Raw genomic sequence first — 6,000 nt, forward strand, 5'->3', positions numbered from 1 at the left:
AGCCCAAATCTTCATGAGGATTATTCCTTGTTAAGACTTCTAAAATCTGAAACCTTACCTGTGTTAGGCTGTGTCCCTTGTTAACCCAATGTCGAGCTACTGCAGAGTTTACATTCTCATTGCGAATGCATGAGCGATGCTCATTCCAGCGTGTCTTAGCTGCTCTGGTAGATTGCCCCACGTAATATTTACCGCAGGGACATTTAATTCCATAAATGATGTTAATGCTGTCACAAGTACCATAAGTTTTAAGAACAATTTTCTTGCCTGTGCGTGGATGGTATGCTACATTACCCTTAATCACAAAATTACAATTAGTACAATGTAAGCAAGGATATGTTCCACTCCGTTGGGTGATTGATTCTTTCATTGGCAGCCTAGTTCTCACCAACTCATCATGTGAGTTCCGGCTTCTTTGATAGGCAAAAACTGGTAGTTGGTCAAACAGATGTTGTACTCTGATGTCATTCTTGAAAATACCCCAGTGTTTTTTAATGGTGTTTTTGATTCTGTTGCTTTGAATAGAGAATGTTGAGACGTATATTGGTGATTTAAGTTCTTTCTTCATTTTTTGAGTGCTTGCTAATAATGTATCTCAATCCGGAACGTTCACCCTTTGCATGGCTAGCTCTAATTCCTCTTTCTTGTATCCTCTTACAAGGAACTTGTCTTTCATCTCAGTTTGATGCGACAGGTAATGTTCAGGGTCACTTACAATTTTCTTTACTCGTAGCAGCTGACTATATGGTACGTTTTCTAACAGGCTCGGTTGGTGGAAACTCAAGCGGTGTAACAGATTGTTACAATCTGTGGATTTCTGAAAGATGGTGGTGTTATACCCTGTCTCTTTCTTCTCTATCTTTACGTCGAGGAAAGTAATCATGCTGCTAGATATTTCCTTGGTGAATTGGATTCTGTTGTCAATGTTGTTGAGGTAATCAAAAAAGTTCTTGAATTCTGATTCAGTACTTGGCCAAATTCCAAAAATGTTGTTGATATATCGTACCCATAGATGGATGTTCTTACTCCATTCGTTTTTGTTAAGTACATGGTCAATCTCATATTTATGCATGAAGCAGTTCACATATGTTGGTGCCATAGTGGCACCCATTGATGTACCAGAAATCTGTAACAAAAATTGATCTTTGTATTGGAAATATGAGCTCTCTGCTATGAATTTTAAAAGATTGAGTATGAATTCTTCCATTGCTTGAATTTCAGCTGTTTGTAATAATATCCATTCAAGAGATTCCATTCCTAGATCATGCGGTATAGATGTGGACAGACTTTCAACATCGATGGTGAACATTAAATAATCTTGTTGGTAAGGAGTCATCTTCAATTTTTGTAAAAAATGTGTACTATCTCAGATGTATGTGTTAGTGTTCTGTATCAATGGTTGTAAAAAGAAATCAATGTAAATGCCCAATGGATGGTTGATGCTATTCATACCTGCCAATATAGGCCTTCCTGGTGGCTTAATAGGATCCTTGGGAATTTTGGGAATGGTATAGAAGTTTGGAATCCTTGGATGTAGATTATTTAAGTATTTGCGAGTATGTTCATTGATCAATTCAAGTTCCATGGCCTTATCTAGTAACGTCTCAAGGTTTATTTTGATTGATGTAGTGGGATCTTGATCTAAAAGAGCATAGATTGCGCGGTCTTGTAGTTGCCTCCTGCATTCAGCATCATAATCAGTTGTGTTCATAATGACCAATGCACCCTCTTTGTCGGCTGGGCGTATTGTAATATCTTTGCTGCTGTAAAGATCCTTAATCAATTTCATCTCGTGTGGTTTGAGATTTTTATAGGGTGGTGATTTGTAGCTTATTCTTTCTAGGTCTTTGGTGACAAGCTTTTGAAATATGTCTATTGATGGTACAGTGATGGGAGGTATAAAACCACTCTTAGCCTGAAATTCTTTGTAATCAGGACCCGTAGTAGTAGATTTTTCTTGTGTATCTAATTCATCAAAGAAAACTTTTAACTTGAGTTTCCCCACAAATTTATATAACTCAATTTTGGTGTCAAATAGAGTGGTCCCGTAAGTGGGGACAAAACGGAGGTCCTTCTGTAAAGTCTCTTCTTCTTGTCTTGTTAACAACCTCTGAGAAATGTTGATCACTAGGTTTTCCTTAATTGTAATCTTGTCTGAGGTTTGTTTCTTTGATTTCGTCCTCCCCCTACAGGTTCTTTTGGGCGTGCGCCTAAAAAAGCCAAAGTTGAGGGTGTTTGAGTTGTTGGACTATGTGTGCGATTTGCTGTATCCGTTGGGTGATCTGTGATAGATTCAGAGTCTCTGTGTGCTTCCGATTCAGAACTGGATGCATTGTCCGATGTGTATTTATATAATTTTTTGGGGATGGTTGGTCCGTATTTGTCCATCCAAGTATACACCTCTTTGTTAATGTAGTCGTAAGTATCACGTTTAAACTTCTTAACTTTCTTCTGTTCTAACTCTGTCTTGTAGTCCTCTAGTTTGGCGTTAATGTCTGCCAGAATTACATCATACTCCTCTTTCCCCAGTGATCCTACTAATTCTTTTTCAATTTCTTTAATTTCAGTATTCAGAGATGGTAAATTCTTGGATAATTCTTGAATAGTTAGGAGGATCAGATCTAGAGAGCATTTATTCAAAATGGCCTCCCATTTATGAACAAATTCTTTGCTCTCTTTGCATAGAGTGGGGCGGAGTTGTATTCGTAAGCCTCTGGGAATACGTTGATTCTTAAAATAACGGCCCACCGTTATTGCATGGAGTTTTCTATTAATCTCCTTTCTTATTAGGTATTCCAATTGTTTAATTCATTTGCATATAAACTTATTTTGAAGAATCAAAGCACAGACAGATTTATTACTGAATTCTAGTTGAATTGTGCATACTTCAAGAAAAGCATTGTTATATTTGCGATCTACAACCTTTAAACCTCCATATCCCCATCCTGGGACTAATGGAGAACGACAGTGTGGCTTGGTATTTTCACCCAGCCTTTTGCTGCACAGTGTCACATAGAAACCATTTTATATGTCTTCTAAGGTTTAAATACCTTTTTCTACAGTTCCCAAGAATAGTAAAGTGAAATTGACTTTACTTACCTTTTCTCTTTGTAGGTCCAGCACACCCCATCTTATGTGGAGTGCTGGGGGGTTACCTAGTAGCCCCTTATCATACATTCTCATGTAACATTTTTATGTTACCCTCCCACTTCAAATGGCTGGTGGAAGTGGTTTACTTTTTCCTACCATTGTGCTTTTCTACCACAGGCTGAGCCCTCAGCTGCAGTACAGCACCAATGGGTGACCAATTCGTCAAAATGCCCCTGTCTTCTTTTTTTGCCATTTTCTTTTTGTGAGGTCTTTCTCTGTGCGTTCAGCTAGGTTTGAGGCCTTTGTTCATCTTGTCTTTGGCGGGCTTCAGCCCTGAAGCCCACCCCTGGCTCCTGTGTGTCTGGAAGGACAGGATGTGAAGGAGGGCCAGCCACCCTGCTGTGTGATTGAAAGCCTAGGCTGTGCATGGATGGGAGAAACCTGCTTAAAAGGCGAGGGTTTGGGATTCCAAGATGGCCGCCGGGGCGAAGAGACGCGATTGAGATGCTCTCCACCCGGGCCGCCGACAATAAGCACAACGAGCTTAGCAGTGCTGACCAGATTGGTGAGAAAATCCTCCTGCCGACTTAAAAGCCCACCAGGAGTAATCCCCACGGCCCGGGGCCACTGCAGCGGTCTGCACGGGGCCGGGAGTGAGCTGCCCCTCCCCCATCGGAAAGCACAGACATCCCGCCCGAGCCGCGGAAGGGGGAAACGACCGGAGGAGGGGCCCGAGGCCCAGTGGTGGATTGGGGGACCTGGCGATCTCCCTCGCGTGGCGCGAGACACCGTTGCCCCCTGCTCCGGGGTGGCAGAGGTGCTCACTACGTGGGGCGGCCCCCCCCCCTCTGACAGGGATGTCCAGAACTCGGCCGAGGGCACTGGGGGACGGGTCCGCGCCGGGAGGAAGTCAACGTGAACTGCACGGCCCCTCCAGGCGGAGATCTCCACAGGGGAGCCGGCGGATGAAGCAGAGCCGCCCATGGGTCCCAACAGCCAGAAGCAGAGGTGAGACCCCTTGGGGACAAGAGATCAAGAAACCGTGAAGAGGTGCGGAGTGCGGGGCAGAGAAGATCCCCCAGTGCTGGCACTCCAGACAGAGGGATGTACCCTGTAGGGGGGGAATATCCTCAAAAACGAACAGCTACCCAGGAGCACAGTAGCGCAGGGGGGCGAAGAGACAGGTCCAGCGAAAGTACACTGAAGAGGTGTATCACAGTAGGCACATAGATGCCCCACAACCTCAACAGACCAGCTCCCACAGCGCTATAGTAAGCGCACACAGGGAACCCCGAGCAGGGGAATACAAGAGGAATACCCCCTTCGGAGATTCTGCTCAAACAATAGGGGGAAGAAGTGCTTTGGAACAGATCAAGCTTACACCAATTAACAGGAAACGGCCCACATAGAGGAACACGGGAGTGATTGCCCGCACAGCCCCGGGCTCATCCAAGGAGAGTCTCATACCATGTCAAGAGTGAAAGGGAAAGGCAACGCCGCACTACAGATACCTCAAACCTCAAAACAGGACGCAAGCATCCTGCACATGGGGTCATCGGACAACCCATCACAACCTAAAGGGAAAACCCAGGAAGACCTGAAAGGGGAGGGTGATTCCCTCTCACCTCTTCAACAACTACCCTCGAGAGAGGATATGCAAGCGTGGTTTCAGGACTTACAAGACAAATTCATATCCACGGTACAGGAACAATTTACAACTATGAAAAACGACATGAAAAAAGGACATCAAAGTAGACATGGCTAAATTGGAGGAAAGAACAGACATAATTGAAAAAACAATCCAGAGTGTCGAAGAAGAAACTCAACAGGTTAGTGAAACGCAAGAACATCTGGTGAGACTCACCCACAACCTTGAAATACAATGTGAGGACCTGGAGAATGGCTCCAGACGGTCCAACATACGGATCAAAAACATGGCGGAATCGGTCCTGTACAAAGACCTCAAGATGGCTGTGAAGGAAGTGTTTAGAGATGTCCTGGGAGCCCAGAAAGCTGAAGAAATTGGAGTAGACCGAGTCCACAGGGTTGGGCCAAAGAGATCGGGTGCACCGGGAGAAAGACCACGGAATGTCCTGGTGGCTCTCTCCTCAAATCGACAAAAAGAGCAGATATTGAGGAAAGCAAGAGAAATGGAGCACATAAGAATGTACAGGCAAGAAATACAATTATATCAAGACTTAGCTCTGGTGACCCTGCAAAAAAGGAGGGCAATGGCCCCGCTGGTAAAGGCATTGGTGGCGGAAGAAATCCGCTACAAATGGACCTTTCCATTTGGACTGATGTTCACATGGCAGGGGAAACAGAGAAGAGTGACCACATGGGAAGAAGGCCTCAATATAATGGGAATCCAGGAGGGTGAAGCTGAATCGGGAGAGACTAAATGAAGGGGAGAACAAACGAGACAACCGAGTGGTTGGGAAACGATCAAACAGAGGAGATCAAATGCAGGAAAGGAAGGCCGCAAGAAACTGTCATGATAGCGCCTAAAAACAAGAGGGAACGATGAAGGCATAAGACATAGTGTCAGCAAAATGAAGATCCCGTAAGGGGTGGGAGGAATGGATGATATACTACAAGGCACATGGAGACGGCGGCCCTGGAGGGACCCTCCGTCTTGGAATTCAGTAAATTGATGGAAATGCGGGGTATAGGATCGACCACAAAAAGTTTCCCCGAGGGTAAGGAGGGCAGGAAGCGATGGGCGTCATGCCTTAGCATCTGTAGGAACCCTTGCCCTACTCGGGGGCAAGTTGTTTGGTTTAAGTTTTCTAGTTAGGGGGGAATGTTAAAGGGCAGGGGGGGCGGGAGCATGAAACAAGAAGAAAAGGCAAGGTCAGGGTCAGAGACCAATGTACGAATACTTAACAAAATGGGGAAGATACGTATCTT

The sequence above is a fragment of the Ambystoma mexicanum genome, chromosome 1p, assembly GCF_040938575.1.
Source record: "Ambystoma mexicanum isolate Mex_15411 chromosome 1p, UKY_AmexF1_1, whole genome shotgun sequence".
In the NCBI taxonomy this organism is placed as follows: domain Eukaryota; kingdom Metazoa; phylum Chordata; class Amphibia; order Caudata; family Ambystomatidae; genus Ambystoma; species Ambystoma mexicanum.